Below are 18,837 nucleotides of genomic sequence, written 5' to 3' on the forward strand. Positions count from 1 at the left end.
CTAGGCATGGGGAAAGGTGATTGGAGGTCGGAAAAAGGTGAGGTAACCAGCGTTCTGTGCAGGTGTATCTGAGTTACATGCTTCCTCATGGGATGTGTGTTCAAAAATGTCAGCACTTAGCATGATCTAAGGTGGGGTTTTGGGCCCTTTGACATCAAAATGTCCTTTGTAGGACATCTGCACGGGCCCAGTTTTTTTTTTTTTTTTTGCGATACACGGGCCTCTCACTGTTGTGGCCTCTCCCGTTGCGGAGCACAGGCTCCGGACGCGCAGGCCCAGCGGCCATGGCTCACGGGCCCAGCCGCCCCGCGGCATGTGGGATCTTCCCGGACCGGGGCACGAACCTGTGTCCCCTGCACCGGCAGGCGGACTCCCAACCACTGTGCCACCAGGGAAGCCCCGGGCCCAGTTTTATGGTCAGTGGTCCCAACCAGTCTTAGCCGGCCCGAGCTCAAACTAGACACAGCTGACTCCAAGCTCCTGGCAAACAACTCAGGCAAACATCTTATAATGTGGGCTACGTGAAGCTTGGAGAGTGCAATTTGCAGCAGAATAATTGAGGCAAGTTTGCTCAGTGAAGGCAGGCTACAAGCAAGGGGTTTTTAACAAGCTGTAGGATGGGCTCAAGAATTTCTTAGTCACCAGTTCCTGTTAACACAGTTCCAACGCCACATTCTAGGAACCATTTTGCAAAGCTGTGAAGTGAGGGCATTTATATTTGGGCCCTGAGGCTTCCCTGTAGGGGCTGTGGTGGCTAACTTTATGCGTCCCCAGATTAAACACTGTTTCTGGGCGTGTCTGTGAGGGTATTTCAGATGAGATCAGCATGTGAATTGGTGCACTCAGGAAGGCTCGCCCTCCTCAGGGGGTGGGCAGCAGCTAACCCAGGAGGGTCTGAAGGAAGCACAGGAGGAGGGAGGAGGAACGCACCCACTTTGCCTGCCTCACTGTTGGCAGGGGACCTCTCATCTGTTCTGTGCTTGGCTAGCATGGTTCTCAGGCCTCCAGACCTGGACCGAATTACGACACCACCTTTCCTGGGTGTCCAGCTTGCAGACAGCAGATCATGGGACTTCTGCCCATCTGTAATCACATGAGCCAATCCCTCATACAGATCTCTCTGTGTCTCTCTCTGTTGCTGTATCTCTATCTATCTCCTATCTGTCTATCTATCATCTATCTATCTATCTATCTATCTATCTATCTATCTATCTCCTACTGGCTCTGTTTCTCTGGAGAACCCTGACTAATACAAGGACCCGTTTTCCCTTCTTCAACCCCTTTGCCTGTGGTTCAGCCAGAACCGTGCTCCCTGGAAGGGCTCTGCCATGAACAACTCCTGATGGGAACCTTTCTCCCTGCGCTGGACTCTCTCTCTCACTGGGGTCTCTTGCTGGGCTTTTTGTGAAAAATGAAGGAGCAGGAGAGGATCCTTCTAGAGACCCCAACCCCAGACCCCAACCCCAGGGAGGCGCCGCTCTGCCTGTTTACACTGACACTCTGACCTCAGGGCATGGTGGCCACATGGAGACACTGTGTGTTTGGACTGAACCAAGGATGTGATCCTACAGAGTTTTCAGAGAAAGGTTTAATGGCTCAAACCACTACCCTTAGGAGTGAATCAAGTGGGAGTGTCTAGAAATAACAACTGAGGGTGTGGCCATAACGTCTTGTCAATAAATGCCCCTGGGGAGCGAGCAGTGGGTGTTCAGGGTGGACACCTCTGAGCCCCGGGCTTTGGGAGCCTTTGCACTCACTCTGCCCTCCTGAGTCTGTTGGCCCCCAAGTCTTTCCTTTCTTCCTTGGCATCATTGACAGGTTTTAGGGGGCTTTCAAAAGGTGGGCTCCTGGCTTCACCAGGAGGTGGTCCTGGCCATCTCTGCTCTCCCAGGACATGGCACAGAGGAGGCAGGGAAAACGACTCAAGGAGTGACTCTGTCCGGGTATGAGGAGTGGGAGGGGCACCATGTGGTCCTGCTGGACCTTCTGGTGCCACCTTAGGAACATCACTCTGCCCCTCTGTGCCTCGGTTTCCACACTATGATGGGAAGGGTGTGACTAGACCTGAGCCTTGGCCAGCTCTGGGACTGTGCTGGGTTGAACTGTGTTCCCCCAATGACACATTGAAGCCCTAACCCCTGGTATCGTGAATGTGACCTCATTTGGAAATAGAGCTTTGTAGATGGCATCAAATTAATATGAGCTTGTACCAGATCAGGATGGGCCTTAATCCAGTACGTCTGGTGTCCTTACAAGGAGAGAGAAATTTGTCCACAGATGCAGAGGAGAACACCATGTGAAGACACAGGCACACGAGGAAGCAGATCATGTGACGATGGGGGGCAGAGATTGGAATGACGCAGCCACAGCCGGGGAGCACCAAGGATGCTGGAAACCACCAGAAGCTGGAAGAGGCAAGAAAGGATTCTCCCCTGGAGTCTTCAGAGAGCACTGCCGACACCTTGATTTCACACTTCTGGTCTCCAGACTGTGAGAGAGTAGATTTATGTTGTTTTAAGCCCCGCAGTCTATGGGACACTATTCTGTGATCGTCAGTGGTGGCAGCAGGAGATATGCCCTGGGGGAGAGGGAGAGCTCTGCGTAGCTGGGGTGACAAGGTGGCACAGAGGTGGAGGGGCTCAGGGTCCCACCATTCACAAGACTTGCAGTCCAGCCCTCCTCTGACTGTCACGCTGTCAGTGGAAGCCGGGCCAGGGAAGGTGCTGTGTGTCCGGCCTAGGATGGGATCCATCAGCTCCTCAGCCTGGTTCAGAAGGACAGACTGGGCTGCTGAGAAACGCTCCAGCCCCTGCAGAGAAACCAGGTGGGGCTGGCTCGACTTGGCCTCAGGTCCCCATCTCTGGTCTCTGGGTCTTGGTTTCCTTGCGTGTGATGTGAGGGCGTTTGTCACCCTCCCACATCTCGAGGGGGATCACGCTGCAGAAGAGCCAGCAGAGAGCCTGCCCGAGCAGCCCGGGGTCCTTGTGGGCCAGGCAGCAGATGGAACTCCCCTGCATGTCTGGACCTGTCAGGTTGCTTTGTTCAGGCTCTGTTTTTCCATCTCTAAAATGAGAGCAGCCATCTCTTCCCCTGGAGGGGCAAATTAAGAGTTGGGAGGTGGCTCAGACGCTGTAACAAAGTACCACAGACTGGGCAGCTTCATAACAGACATCTATTTCTCATGTCTACTTCTCCCTGGTGGTGGCTGGGAGTCTGAGATCAGGGCGCCCACATGGTTGGGTCCTGGGGAGAACCCGCTTCCTGGTTTGTAGATGGTGTCCTTCTTGTTGTGTCCTCACGTGGCGGAGATAGACATCTCTCCTGTCTCTTCTTATAAGGGCACTAATCCCACTCATGAGGGCTTGTGGTGGTTAATTTTATGTGTCAGAGTATCTGGGCTGAAGGGTGCCCAAGAGCAGATAAAACTTTATTTCTGGGTGTGTCTGTGAGGATGTCTCCAGAAGAGATCAGCATCTTAATTGATAGAAGATCCACCTCATCAGTGGGGTGGGCCTTGTCTGGTCCACTAGGGCCTCAGCAAAACAAGAGAGCAGAGGGAAGGTGAATTTGATCTCTTCCCAAGTTGGGGCATCCACCTTCTCCTGTTGTTGGACATGGGCCCCTTGGTCCTTGGGCCTCCCGCTTGGACTGGGACTTACCGCCAATCCTCCTGCCTCCCAGACATTTGGGTTTGGGCCAGAGCTGCACCACTGGCTTTCCTGGGGCTCCAGCTTGTGAATGGCACATTGTGGGACGTGTCAGCCTCCATAATCATGTGAGCCAGTACTTCCTAGTAAATCTCTGTCTATCTGCCATCTATCTATCTATGTACCTATCTATATCCTGTTGGTTCTGTTTCTCTGGAGATAATGACACAGGACCCTCTCTTATGACCTAGTCACCACCCAAAGGCCCCACCGCCAAATGCCATCACATTGGGGGTTAGGGCTTCAGCATGAGAATTTGGTGGGGGGGACATAAACATTCATTTCATAGCAGGAGGATGGTGTGTTTTAAATCACAAAGTGCTGTGATCCTTTGAGGAAACCATTCAGATGCTTGGCCCTGTCCCTGTGGGGATGGAGAGACGAGGGGGTAGCCTGGGTATGGGGCATCGGGAAAGGTGCCAGGATGATGTCCTGTCTCAGGAGGGAGCCTACAGTCTCTGGGCCAGAGAAGGTGGGGACTACAGGGCTGTAGCCACAACCGTCACTGCTGGGGCCTGTCCTGGTATCTCACGGTATTACTGGAATTTTCTTTGGGATCTTGATGACAGGTGAAAGAGGTCGCTGGCTGTGGAGTCAGATGGACCCAGCTCTGCCCTTGGTGCTGATTCCTCTGAGCTTGGGTCGCCTCACGGGCAAGGTCACCTCCCATCAGGGTGGCTGTGAGGGTTGAGTGTAATGTTGCATTGTTCCCAAGGTGGTGTGATCGAGGTGGGGCTCGTTTCCTTCCTTGGGGAACAGTGCCTTGAGGGCTCCCTTGGGGAGGGGCTGGCTTCCCAGGTCCCGAGGAGCAGCTGGTCTCCGCCAGCTCTCTCCTCACGCCTCTGCCTTACATGTGATTAAGTTATTACCCATTTAGTTTAAAGACTTGTCTTATCACCTATTTACAAGACTTATGGATTTCTCATTACTTCCTTTGATGCAACTCAAGCCAAAGTGATTTCCACACACTTTGTCCAAGCTCTGCCTATAAAACATAGCAGTAGTAATGGGAGAGGGAGTGGGCCACAGGGCATCAAGGCTGAGCGACACGCCTGTCCATGCACCCCAGGAATTTATCACAGCTGTGTGTGCAGATGCTGGTGACCTCCCAATAGTCATCAGCAGACACTCAGCCCAGGTGCCCCCTGCACCAGGTCCTGGAATGGATGAGAATCTGCCTGTGAGGTCAGGGAGCAGAGTTCACGGGTCCCCAGGACCAGGCTAAATTTTAATAATTTGCTACAAGAAGTCATAGAACTCACTGAAACCTGATATACTCACAGCTGTGGTTTTATTTTTTTAAGCAGTGAGAAGACACAGATTAAAATCAGCCAAAGGGAGAGACTCAGGGGACAGAGTTCAGGAAAATTCCATGGGCCAGACTTTCAGCCATCTTTCCCCACAGAGTCATGGACAGTGTCACCTCCTCCCAGCAATTATGTGTGACAACCTGCACGGGGTATTGCCCACCAGAACCTTGGTGTTCAGAGTCTTTACTGGAGCCCTTTCATCTACACAAGGCACATGGCTGACCTCAGCCTCCAGTCCTTTCGAGGGGAGCCGACACCATGTGCCCCAAGACCTCCCCCACCATAAATAACATTGTTAAGCTCTCCAGCATGGCCCAAGGCTCCCAGGTAAACAAGGACACTCCTATCAGGTAGGACATCAGAGGGCTTAGAGATCACCTCCCAGAGCTGAGGGCAAAGGCCAGACCTCTCTCTTGGCAAGGTTAAATTCTTTACTACACACGTCTCTTCCTCTTGGCCAAGAGGGCTGGGGCATAAACAAACTCAAAGGGGCTCTTTACATTTTCAAAGAGACACATGTTTCTGGGAAGTGGGTGAGCCCTGAGTCAGGATGAAATTCCCACTTGACAGCATTCTCCAGAAGAACTGTCCTCCTCCAGAGCCTCCAGGAACGCCCATCCTTCCCTAAGGCACGTCAGCCTTTCTCACCCTAGTCACAGACCACTGGTCAAGGGTTGACTTCCTGACAGTGAAATATGAGTTTGAATGAATGGTTTAGAGTGTCCGGGGTGGTGGGAATGGGCCTGTCCACCTCTAGGCCCAAATGACCAAAGGAAGGTTGGAGATGCCCAAAGGGCCAGAACCATGACTCTTGGAGTGATGGGCCACTGACTGAAACTTGACATAGACTCTGGTTTTGCACAAATGTTTGTGACCTAATGTGATGTGAAGCTCACATGCTGGGAGACAAGAATGGAGGCAGGGTCTTGTGGGCAGATACTCTGTGGACACTGTTCTGTGAGTGGACAATGATGGATGGTTCATTGTTTGGAAGGATGAATGGTTGGCATGAAAGAAGAATGGATGAATGGATGGATGGATGGATGGATGGATGATGGATGGATGGATGGATGGATGAATGGATGAATGGCTGGATAGATGGATGGATGGATGGATGGATGATGGATGGATGGGTGGATGGATGATGGATGGATGGATGGATGATGGATGGACGGATGATGGATGGATGATGGATGATGGATGGATGATGGATGGATGGATGGATGAATGGATGGATGGATGGATGATGGATGATGGATGGATGGATGGATGGATGATGGATGAATGGATGAATGGATGGATGGATGGATGATGGATGATGGATGGATGGATGGATGGATGATGGATGGATGGATGATGGATGGATGATGGATGATGGATGGATGGATGAATGGGTGGATGGATGATGGATGGATGGATGGATGGATGAATGGGTGGATGGATGATGGATGGATGGATGGATGGATGAATGGGTGGATGGATGATGGGTGGATGGATAGATGATGGATGGACGGATGACGGATGGACAGATGATGGATGGATGAATGGATGGATGGATGGATGATGGATGGATGGATGGATGAATGGATGGATGGATGATGGATGGTGGATGGATGATGGATGGATGGATGGATGATGGATGGATGGATGGATGGATGGATGGATGGTGGATGGATGGATGGATGGATGAATGGATGAATGGATGGATGGATGGATGATGGATGATGGATGGATGGATGGATGATGGATGATGGATGGATGAATGGATGGATGGATGATGGATGGATGATGGATGGATGGATGGATGATGGATGGATGGATGGCTGAATGGATGGATGGATGGATGATGGATGGATGGATGGGTGGATGGATGGGTGGGTGGATGAATGGATGGATGGATGATGGATGGATGGGTGGGTGGATGGATGTATGGTGGGAAGAAAGAAAAGAAGGTGGTTTAGATGGATGGTGGGTGGATGGATATAAGGATAGATGGGAGGATGGAAGGTTGAGTGATGCGGGTATGGAGGCAGCATGGTGTGTGGGACACAAACTGTGCATAAGAAGCCTAGTGCTGTGAGGCCTTGGGGAAGGTAGCTCCACAGCTCTGGCTGGCCAGTTTGCATGAGGATCAAAAGAAATAACGCAGGTGAAGTGGCAAGCACAGCATCTGGCACAAACTAGACTCTCAGTAAGAAGTGTTTCCCTGTCTCCTAGTTTCCCTGTTGGTACACAGTGCCCACGTGCCCCGGGTCTGCATCCTCAGTTTCCAAGAGTCCCACTGAGTTCCGTTCTGTCCCATGGTATGACCCATGTCCAATAGATATGTCCCATCAGGGACAGAGTGTGGGGAGTGGGTGGTCCAGGCAAACACAGGTCCCTGTGAGGCAGTGAGTCCCCTCCACAAACACTGTGTCTGGGAGCAGCAGTGTTTTGACTTCCCAGGAGATGCTGCATCTTTGTCAAACTCGAGACACCCATTCGTTTGACTCTATCCCCTCCTGCAAACATCCAAAATGACTCTGTGTGGCCATGCATCAGACACAGCTATCCTCAGGATGATTTCCCAGCTCTTCAGCTTGGCACAGATGTCCTTTATTCTCAGATCTTCATTGCTTGTATTTTGAGGAAGTAATGGACACGGTCCTGAGGCTGGGTGCGAGGTTCTGGGGGCACTGCTGTACCTGCTCTGGGGGATTTGTTATTCCTGGAGGGAGAAATGCCCCTACCCCAACCTTGGCCCTTTCAGACTCTGCATCCAAACCCTGTCCAATGGTCCTTTGTGGGGCCGGGATGCTCGCCGGACTCCCCCTTGCCTTGGAACCCCAGCTGCCTCCCAGGGTCAATGTTAGAGCTACTGGGTCAGGGGGTGCAAAGGCTGGTGAAGGCCCTGCTCCCTGACTGTTTTCACGGCTGGTTTCCTAAGCAGTCACACTATCGTCTCTCACTGCCCGTGCCTGGGACTCTCCCAGGGAGCCCTGTCTGAGCGTGGGGCACCCGCGATCACTAATCAATGATTCTTTAGTATGTGTTTCTCCATCATTAGTCACTTCTTTGCCGCCTCATTGTTCCCCTCTCAGGTTTCAGTGGATTTCAGGCATCATTGAGTACGAGATAATTTATTTTATTAGGCAATTTATTTTCTGGGTACATTTTTAAAGGTCAATTAATCAATTTAAATGGAGGGGGGTAAGGAGGGGATCCAAACACTCCTGAGACAAAAGTTACACTTTGGGGGGAGAGAGGTTTGCTTTTCTCTTCTGACTTAGGAAGGATACATGGGGGTCAGAAGACACAAGCATGGGGGTGACTGGACAGTGAGTGGAGGATCCTTCTGTGGACGGTGGCAGCTGCAGCAGAAAGTAAAGAGAAGGGACGTGCTGGGGCGGGAGGGGGACGGGCTGGGGGCTGGGGTCCAGGGGCTGGGGTCTGAGGCTGCTCATTTGTCGTTGGAGTTGAGCGGAAGCCGGGTTCATGGAGTGAAAGGAAAGCTCCAGGCAGCTGATCCCTCCACGAAGCCAAAGTCAGACTCAGGGTGTCCCTGGCGTCTCGTAAATAATAAATAAAAACCCACAGTAAATCTTTAACGAGGAAGACACATGCTCCCAGCCCAAAGTGAACAGTCAGGGAACGGTTTCACCTCATGAGGCAGATTGCCTTGTCAACCAGGTTTCCAAGCACTAGAGGGAGAGGATGGTTGGTGGATGTGACCCCAGCTCCACTCTCTGGCTTCCAGCTTGTGCTTAGCTGGCTCATCAGAGCAAAATATTGGGGGTACTTCAGCATCTGGGACTTTTTCCAGGAAGATATTTTCCTCCCACAATGAGTTTCTTAGTGAAGCATATCATTTCTCGTTGATTATTATACAGTCAGCGTTAGCAGCAGCCGGGAAAGAATGCTTACTCTGTGCAAGGAAATTTGTAGTGTGATCTTATTCCATCCTTTCGAGTGTAGAGCAGGTATCGTTCCTGTTTTTCATCCGAGGCGGCGGGAGCCCAAGAGTGGCTGCCCAACTGGCTCACTCTCAGGGGCAAGGGCTCGAACCCAAGGCTCCGGCTCTGCTGCTTCGCAGTTCCCCTGCTGTGGGTCATACTGGTGCTTTTGCAAATACCGCATGGCCCAGGCTCTGAAGCCGCCCACGGTCTCGGGGAAGATGGACGTTTCTCCAAGCGTGGCCTGCTGACCTCTGGCCGACCCTGGCAACCACAGTGGGTCCACAGAAACTTGGTTGTTTCGGAGTAAAACAAGACAGCAGAAGAATTTTGTTTACATGAGTTTCACAGAAATCGCGTTATGCTTTTAATAATCACTCTGCTCTTAAAGCTTGGACCACGAGCACAAGTCTGGGCTGGTTCCCTTGAGCAGCAATTAACAGGATGCTGTCATTCTTGGTTATCACGTTTTCAAATAATTGGCATGTTATTATGTTTGTAAACGTCTGTGCTTTTCCTTACTTTTTCGGGATGGTGTAATCTGTTCCCAGTTCCCGAAAAGGGATCAACGGTTCAAAAGTACTTCATTAAAGTATAAAAGTGGTGATACAAATGGAAACATAAATAGCACAGCTTAGAAACATCGAAACAATGTGAATAGCATGTGATGGACCCCAGTGCAAATGCAGCAGCAAACCTGTGCGTGCCAGGGCGAGTGAAGCTGGGTGTGAAGTTTCTGCACATGCCGCAGAATAGAAGTGTTTAAAAAAAGACAGCGGAAAATATCTGAGAGCTGGAACTTACTGGAAGCCCACGGTCTCCAGGATATGGTCTCTTACCTGACTTTCAAATAGTGTCATGACATCGTGGAAGATTGCAGTTCATTTTTGGAAGAGTGAAGTGACTGCTCTGGTCAACCAAGTGAGTTAATCTTGACAAATGCTAAATTATGTTTCCCAGCACAAAACTGATAAGTGATACATTTTGTCACTGTGGACAGAGTGGGAACAGGAATGATAAAGATGTCATTCAAAACGGCACACCCTAGAGCAGCGAGAGATGCAGTTGCTGGGAAGTTTGAAAAACTAGATGCAAAGGTAAAGGGCCTGGTGTTTGGAGAGGACAGGATGACGATTTGGCAATATCTGTCTATCTCATGGTACTCTTGGGCATGTAGCGTGTGTTGATGCTGTTCCTGTGTGTGCACGTGGGCTCACCTCTTGCCGTGTGGCTGGATGAGACCACCGGTGGGTCGAGTGTGAAGAGCTCTTAGTGTGTGAGCATTTCATGTGGAGAGAGAAGACAGTGGGGACTCCTGGGCCCGAGTCACAGGTGGAGAGTGTTTCTGAGTTGCCCGCGATGCTCTCAAGAGAGCTGTGATGACTTGGAAGGCCATGTCACGGTCTGTACTGAGGGCGCGCCACCTGTGTATGTGGGCATCGGATGGGGACCCAGGGGACCCTGGGTGCCAGCAGGCTCTGTGTGTGGGGTTGGAGGGCAACGTATGCTGAAGATAGCAGGATGGAACCCAGCGTGCTTACCCAGCCAGGCTGATGGGCAGAAAGTGCAATATTTCACTTTCATTCATGGAAGCTGAGGGGCTGGTGCTCGTACGAGCATTTGAAAGTAGAGGAGGGTTGAAAATACCTCTTCACCATCCTCATTATCCCAGGGAGGGGCTGTCACTCCATGGCCAACAGCGTGGCTTGAAAGCCTAGAATAAGACAGCAGAGTCATCTCAGAAGACTCTTCCTTGGTGGGAAGAAGGCTCCATGCCCAAGATTTCATTCTTGTCCAGCATGTGATGATTTTCTTCGCTGGCCGGCAGGACATTGTGGATGCATATTGGAAATACTGAAAACTCCATCCAACGTTGCCTTGGGTTAGGAAGGGATATTCCCAGTGTGCATTGTAACACACAACTCGCTCTCTTCCCCGTTGAGACATCTCAGTTCCCAGCTCTGAATCAACATGTCACCTCAGAGAGCTTGGAAGGCCGTCTTCAATGCTGGTCTTTGTGGCCCGTGGCCCTCAATCTGCGGCCCCTGCTCTGATGCAGCCTGTGGTCTGGTGCGGAGATAGAGGCCGCCGGGCAAACCCAGATATGGATGCCGGGTGGACAGAGGCCAGGCCTGGGTAGCCCAGGTTCTCTCTTGGATTTCTCTGCCCTCCTCACCCTGCTCTAGCCCAACGCCCACCACCCTGGGAGCTGCCCTCAACACAGCAGAGTGTGTGGAGTCCCGCTGCCTGGGGTACAGTGCCCCCCCACACCCCGCCAGCTCCGGCAGCCAGCCCTGGGCTCCTGCACCTGGGGAGGGGCCCCGGCCCTCTGCTCAGACGCTGGCTCGCTTTTTCTTGAAAGATCTGGAGAACATGTGCTGAGCACCTCCCTGGGCTCACGGCTCACTTCAAACCTGATCTGATAAATATATGATCATGGGGTTTTGCCGAGGTGAAGACTCAGAATTGCAAAGTGGGTTCAGTGCCGCCACGGCAGGTGGTGGGTTCGGGCCCTCGGCTCTCGAGCGCGACTCTTCTGCCACAAGACTCTAGGACGTTTACGTTCAGTGGACCACCGACCTGCACTCTGACATACCCTGCGCAGCCAGAAGGAAAAGGACCCTCGGACAGCCTGTTCCAAGGAGAACCAAGGCTGCAAGAGCCGGAGTCAGCGAGCGTCCCACAGGAGCCCCGGGCCCTTCCCACGGAGGAGTCTTCCAGAGCCTTCCAGAAGGCCCCGGCCACACGGAAGTCGGGTGGGATTGCCAGAAGTGATTGAGTAATTAGCCCCCACTTATACGAATGGTATTTTAGATCAGCCACAGCTGAGCCAGTCTTCCGTCCTGTACATCGGAGAACCGGAGGGGGAGGGGAGATGCAAAACTATAAATAAAAAAGTGAAAAAGACAAAATAGTGGTGCCAGTGTGTACAAGGGAAGCAGCGGGAAGAGGCAGAGATGGGGAAAAGGAGGCCGAGGGCGTCTGGCCCTCCTGGGCCGTCTCAGCTCCCGAGGGCCTCCCTCCTGGTCACGGGCCCTCCCCTCTCACCCAGGGGGGCCCCTGCAGCCATGTTCACTGACCTGGCCCCCATCCCCTGGTCACTGGCAATTGGTGTAGGAGCCAGGCCTCTCCCCTCTGAGTCTGGATGGGGGTCGAAAGGGCCCCTGGCAGGTGGCTGGGTCTGTGCCTCGCAGTGGTGACAAACGCAGGCTCTGCGTCCCACCGGGCACGTCTGAGCCCCGACCCCACTGCCCAGCAGCTCCGTGACCTTGGGCTGTTTCCCTACAGCTCCTGCCTTGGGCTCCTCCCTTGAAATGGAGCTGACGGTGGAGCTGGCCTGGGGGTGGGAGCTGCGGGGGGTCAGCCTGTCGGACGCCCAGCTCTGGGCCCACAGCCCAGGAAGCAGCTCTGCCAGTGCGCACACGAGGCACCTCCGGGTTCGAGCCCCTCAGGGCCTGGCCTGGGGTCTCCTTCACAGGATCTGGGAGAAGTGAGTTCATGAAGGAATGAGTCACGTAATCAAGCAGCTTCTGGATGAATGAATCTGGCTAGTTCGCCTACAGCTCACAACTAGTTGATTATTTAGGACATTTTAGTCTCGGGAAAATGAATGAAGACAAGCTCTCCCCTCCCTCCAAGTCCTCCTGAGTCAGTCGAGAATCTGCTTGTCCAGCTCGTCGGAAACGGCAGCATTCCCCAGACACAGCAGCTGCTGGAAATGGGTTCGAGCCTGGGGCTCTCAGAGGCTGTCCATGTGCATTTGCCGTTTGTTCCGACAGAGCTGAGAGTGGGACGTGTCGGAGGAGGTGTGTGAGGGCGAGTTAGGGGCCGGGGACGGGTAACGTCCACGGCAGCGTCCACGGGTGCCCACGTCCCGCTGGCCTCTGCGGTGGGCACCGGTGCCGGGTGGGGAACGGAACAGGGGAGGACCCTGCTCGGAGTTACAACGGAGAGGGGCTGAGAGCGAGGGGCTGCCCCGGCACCTGCAGAGTCTCTTGTAGGAGGTGCGGCGGGGTGGCTGGCCGGCCGTGGAGGGGTGGGAGGGAGGGTGGGGACTGGGGTGCAGCGGGTGTGCGGAGGCGCCCCGTGTCTGAGGTGGGCGGGAATTAGGGGCTTGAGAATGGAGAGCCAGCACGGGCATGAGACCCATTTCTCAGACAGGACAGTGGAGGCCTGGGGGGTGTAAGTAACGTGCCCAGTGTCACTCAGCCTGTCCGGACCCTCCGATTCCACAGCCCAGCCTCCTGAAGGCATGTGATAGTGTGCGTGGGCCGCATGGGGTGGCCGGGGGACAGCCGAGTCCAGGTGCGGCCTTGGGGAGGGGTGCTCTGAGGCCGCCAGGCCTCTCAGGGGTCCCTCCTTCTCCCCCAAAGCTCCTGCTCTCTGGTTCCTCCCCAGAGCGTGCAGAGGCCACCATCCGGGGTGCTCGGGGCGGCTCTGGTTTCCCGAGCATCTGCTGAGCTTCATGTCCTCAATGCCACCCGTTGTCCCCACTCCCACCAGCACAGCGGGTATGACGGTCCCGTTTCACAGGAGGTCCAGCAGTGGGCACGGCCCCACAGCTCAGGAGGGACCAAGTGTCTTTCCTCTCACATTTCTCTGATTCCACCGACTCCAAAGCTGGGCCACGCACAGGCTTGGAGTCCTGGTCACGTCCCACACAGCCTCTCTGGCCTCAGTCTATCATCTGCGAAGTGGGCGTGATGCCCTGTGTGGCTGAGGGAGGGCCCGTGAGAGTCTGTCCTGCAGCAGCTGCTTTGGGGCAGACGGGCACAGTCCGGCGGCCCAGCCTCTGCCGGCCTGCGAGGCTGAGGGTGTCCACAGCCTTCAGGAGGTGGGAGAAACAGCCTCCTGGCTGCCCCTGGTCCACCTGCCTCTACCGCAGGGCCAGCTGCTCCGAGGGCCTGGACCACTGCGTGCGCCGTCTTCCTGCTGTAGTGACAGGCAGGCATTCCCTCCTCCACTCCTTCCAGAGTCTCTTTAGCATTCTTAAAAAACAACAACAACAACAATGTAACTTTGAAGGATTCTCTTCTTAGCAGGGAAAACACATCCATAAATCTATATTAAGAAACAGAACACGATAGACTCTCATGGCTGAAAGAAGTTGGCCTTTTGACAGGTGATGCCGGACACCTCCAACCTCCGGGGCCGGGATGGGAGCTCAGAAGGCATCATTTGCTGCTAAATGGCCCTCTGTTGCCTCCAAGGACGTTCTGCCCGTTTGCCCCTGGCAGGCCGTCTAGAGGAAATGGCTAACGACCAGGGAAGCCCATGAACCTGAGATTGGTCTAGAATCGCGGACTTAGAAAAGCAAAACAAAACAGAACGCCGCCTCCCAGCCCCCCTTCCCTTTTGCTCCGTCTCTGTCTGTCTCTGTCCTTTGCCTCTCTCTCTCTCTCTCTCTCACTCTCTCTCATTCTCTCTGTCTCTCAAGCTTCTCATTTGCTCCTCATGCGGGAGAGCCTGAGGGCTGTGGGGAACTCACCTTCACCCCTTCCTCGGGCTGCAGGCACCCCCAGCCGGGGGAGGCCCCCCTCACTCCCCAGGCGTCACCGAGGCTCAGATCCCACTCACAGGTCTCCCCCAGTCCCTTGGGCCCCCGCCGCATCTGTCCCAAGAGTGCAGCAGGAAGAGGACCCATAGGAAAGAGGGGAGGGAGGGGGGAAACACAGTGGGAGCCCTCGGAGGTGAGTCTCGGCCTGGCGCCCCTCACTGTCACCCCCATCCTGCCCCGAGTGGACGCGCTGGCTGGGTGGGCACTGGGGGAGTGTTTTCCTGGGATGCGGTTCTGTTTCTTGGAAACTGTGATCCCTTTGGTCTCGCCCCTAAGCTCTGGGGCTCTGGTCCAGACCAGCGTTTGCTGCAGGACTAAGGGCGCCCGCCCCGCCCCCCGCCGCTGTGAGGATTTCCAGCCCAGTGCTGGAGCAGGCGCCGTCCTGGCCTGCTTTGTCCCCCTCAGTCCCTTAGCTGGGCGTTCCCTGGCCTCAGGCAGTTCCTGACTCGTGTACACCGGTCAGTGCTCAGCCGGAGACTTGACAGTCCCCTCAAATCACTGGCTTTCTCTCCAGGAAACTCTCTTGCCTCTGGGGCTCCTGCACAACTGCCCGGTCTCTCTGGACTTTTAGCTGTGTCTCTTCACCCAGGGAGCCACAGGCTCTGCCTGGAGCCCTGCCCCTGCTCCCCTGGGAACCGTCCAGCATGGAGCTTGGGTCACTGTGGGGCTCGCCATCCCCGTCCTTTTCCATCCCTCAGGGGTCACTGTCCTTCATGGCCTGATGCTCAATGTCTTGAAAACCATTATTCCATATACTTGTCCCGTTGTTTCTGCCAGGGCACAGGTTGGTGTCTGTCACTCCGTCTTGGCTGGGAGCAGACCTGCCGCTTGCATCTCACCCCCACTGGAGAGCGTCCTCCACCATGAACCAGATGCTACGACTCTGAGTCCCCCGTGCCCCCCGCCACCACCACGTGCGTGGCTGGCGTTCTCTACTGAGCTAAATCCTCATGGATTTTTTTCCCCTGAAGGCCGATGGCATCTCAGAAGTGTGGGAGCTGACGTCTGTTTTCTGCAAGCACCCGATTCACCCTCCTCCCGTGCACCCCAGCAACGTTTCATGGTGTCTTGCACTTTTTCCTGGAGTGTGGTGTTCTCCCTCCAGAATCTGATGGCCGCGTGGCAGCTGCGGAATTCAGTGTCCTGTCCCCGTGGCTTTGCAAACAGGAGGCTGCAACGCGGGGGATTTTCCTATACGCTGGGCACCCAAGCTCCCGTCAGCCTGTCTGCACTTTTGGTGTACGGAGGAGAAGCAGGTTTCTGAGGATCTGACTGAAGTTCTGGCAGTGTCAAAGGTCAGAAGCAGGAACAAACGACGAAAGGAGACCAAGCAAGCTGGAATGTCCATCGTCGGTGACCCAGCGCGAGGTCGGCTGAGGCAGGAATGAGCTTCTCTCTCCAGCGAGCCCACTGCTCGCAGCAGAGATGCTGATACCCTCACCTTTCCCTTCACAGTGAATTCATGGGAGAGGGAGGGAAGGTCACCAGGAATCACAGAGCCCCCTCCTATGGGGACGTCTGCTGCAAACACCCCCAAGCCACTCTTGCCCACCTGGAAGTGCAGGGGGTGTCCGTCGCTCTGGGGTCTTGGAGGATACGCAGAGTAAACCGTTCAGAAGCCCAGCGCTGTGAACCGACCACAGATGCACATACAGTCATACCTCGACCATGAGGGCTCGGGGCCCCACCTCCCTGGGGGTTGTGCAGAGGCCACTTGGGGGTGGCAGCGAGGACGCAGCACAGGGTGGGCGGCACCAGGCCCTTCCTGTGCGGCAGGCACTGGGCTTCTTCCTAGTGTTGACTGAAAATAGTATGGCGGTTCCTTAAAAAAATAAAAATCGAGCTACCATATGATCCAGCAATCCCACTCCTGGGCATATACCTGGAGAAATCCATAATTCGAAAAGATACATGCACCCCAATGTTCATTGCAGAACAATTTATAATAGCCAAGACATGGAAGCAACCTAAATGTCCATTGACAGCAGAATGGATAAAGAAGATGTGGTACATATATACAATGGAATATTACTTGGCCATAAAAAAGAATGAAATAATGTCATTTGCAGTAACATGGATGGACCTAGAGATCGTTATACTGAGTGAAGTAAGTCAGACAAAGTCAAATATCATATGATATCGTTTATGTGGAATCTAAAAAAAAGTGTACAAACGAACTTATCTACAAAACAGAAACAGAGTCACAGACATAGAAAACAGGAAAGCACGGGGGGAAGGGATAAATTGGGAGATTGGGATTGACATACACACACTACTATATATAAAATAGATGACTAATAAGGACCTACTGTGTAGCACAGGGAACTCTTTTCAGTACTCTGTAATGACCTATATGGGAAAAGAATCTAAAAAAGAGTGGATATGTGTATATGGATAACTGATTCACTTTGCTGTACACCTGAAACTAACACAATGTTGCAAATCAACTATAATCCAATAAAATTTTTAAAAAATGCATGACAACGTTAGAGCTGTGAGTTAGGTTTTATCTGGAGCAAAATGAGGACTATAGCCCGGGAGACAGCCTCTCAGTAGCTCTGAGAAATCGCTCCAAAGAGGGAGGGGCAGGTCAGTGTTCTATATGATTGTAGTGAAGGGGGCACATGCGTCAAGCACACGTTTTGGCAGAGGCTGGCTGCTAGTCGTGAGGAGCAGACGTCACCGTTAATGACTTTAGTGCTTTTCTAGATACGAGGAGATGCAAGCGTTGGGCTCATAAAATCTTCTCCTGAAAATATCTAACTATCTGAAGGCTGGTTCTGCCAGTTTTCCTGGAGCACAGAGCACCCCATTCCTGACCTCCACCCTGAACTCCTTTCAGGGTGTGGAAGGGCAGCAGCTGCAGTGGCCAGTGGCTTAGTCCTTTTAGAGTCAGGTAGCAAGTACCAGGTTTTAGTTGGCTCTAGTTTAGGAAGAGCACGGCAACTGGAAACTCAGAGAGGGATGTCGTAAGTACCTCCCATCCCTCTGGACCATCCTTCCCCTCCCCAGAGCCCTTGAATGGAGCCAGCCAGTGTCCTTCCCATGGCCCTTCCCCCATGGCATTTCCCACAGGCCCTGATGACCAGGAGCTGATGGGAGAGGCGGAGGGCAGAGCGGGCAGCGTCCACACCGCCAGCCCTCGACCCACGATGCTGGTGGGTGGGCATCAGCTCTGTGTTCAGGCTGAAGTGGGTTCTCTCCAGACTCTGAGTGCAATCAGAGAGCCCCTCAGGCGGGCTCAGGGGAAACGGAGTGAAAATAAGCTGAGCGTTGGTGCAGCAGATCCTGCAAGGGATAGCGGGGACTTTAAATATTGCAGACCAGGGGGGCTGATGTTGAGGCAGGTCCTGCTGGTCCCCTCCTGGGTGCCCGTCCTCCAGCCCAGTGAGCCCAGCTCATCCTCAGGGCCTCTCATCTCCTCTTGCCCTGTCCCCACTCCTCCCAGATGGCTCCCCTTTACTCTCTGGTACTTCCCTCTACTTGCCTACATTGAGGACTTGCTGTTTACAGACACCCAGAGGGCAGGGATACCACTGAAGCGGCCACAGCCAGGCTGTGGAGCAGGCCCTGGACATGCAATCAGAGCAACAGAACCCAGACTTTTCATGAACTGGCTGGGCAGCCTTGAGCAAGCAGGTAAACCTCTCTGGGCCACAGTTTCCTCAGCTGGCAAGTGGGGCTGATGGTCCTCTGAGTTGAACGGTTGTCAAGAGTCAAATAACAGTTTATAAAAGTGAGAGGATGTTCATTAAAGCTCCTAGCATGTGACTAGACACACAATACCAACGACAACCAAAAATCCACTTATTAGTTGAGCTGCAACTAATTTTGAGGAGCTGACAGAATGTGCACAGCCCTTACTTGAGGGAAAAATGATTCCAAATTTCTCAGCCAGAGGCAGAATGGAGTCCTGGTCCAACCTGAAAATAGCTACTTTCATTTATTGGGAGCTTACTATGTGTTGGACACTGTGCATATGGCTTATATAATAGGATAAAGTTTAGTTTTATGTACAATAAAACCAAAAACAGCACGGCTGAGTACATAAGAGCTTAAAGGATATAAAATGAAGGGCTTCCTCAGAGTTTCTGCTGTCCCCAGGGATCCAGGATCCCTCTGTATTTCCTCTATGTCACACAAGACTTCCAGTCTCAAAGGTACCTCATGGGACAATATGGCTGCTGGAGCTCCAACCATCACATTCTTACTCTAGCCAGAGAAAAAGGAAGGGAGGGAGGACAAAAGAGAAGGACCTTCTACCTGATTCAGCTCCCTATAAGGGGCTTTCCCAGAAGTCTTACTGACAATCCTCCCATTATAGCTGCAGA

The sequence above is a fragment of the Stenella coeruleoalba genome (genome assembly GCF_951394435.1).
Source record: "Stenella coeruleoalba genome assembly, chromosome: 1".
Taxonomy (NCBI): Eukaryota; Metazoa; Chordata; class Mammalia; order Artiodactyla; family Delphinidae; genus Stenella; species Stenella coeruleoalba.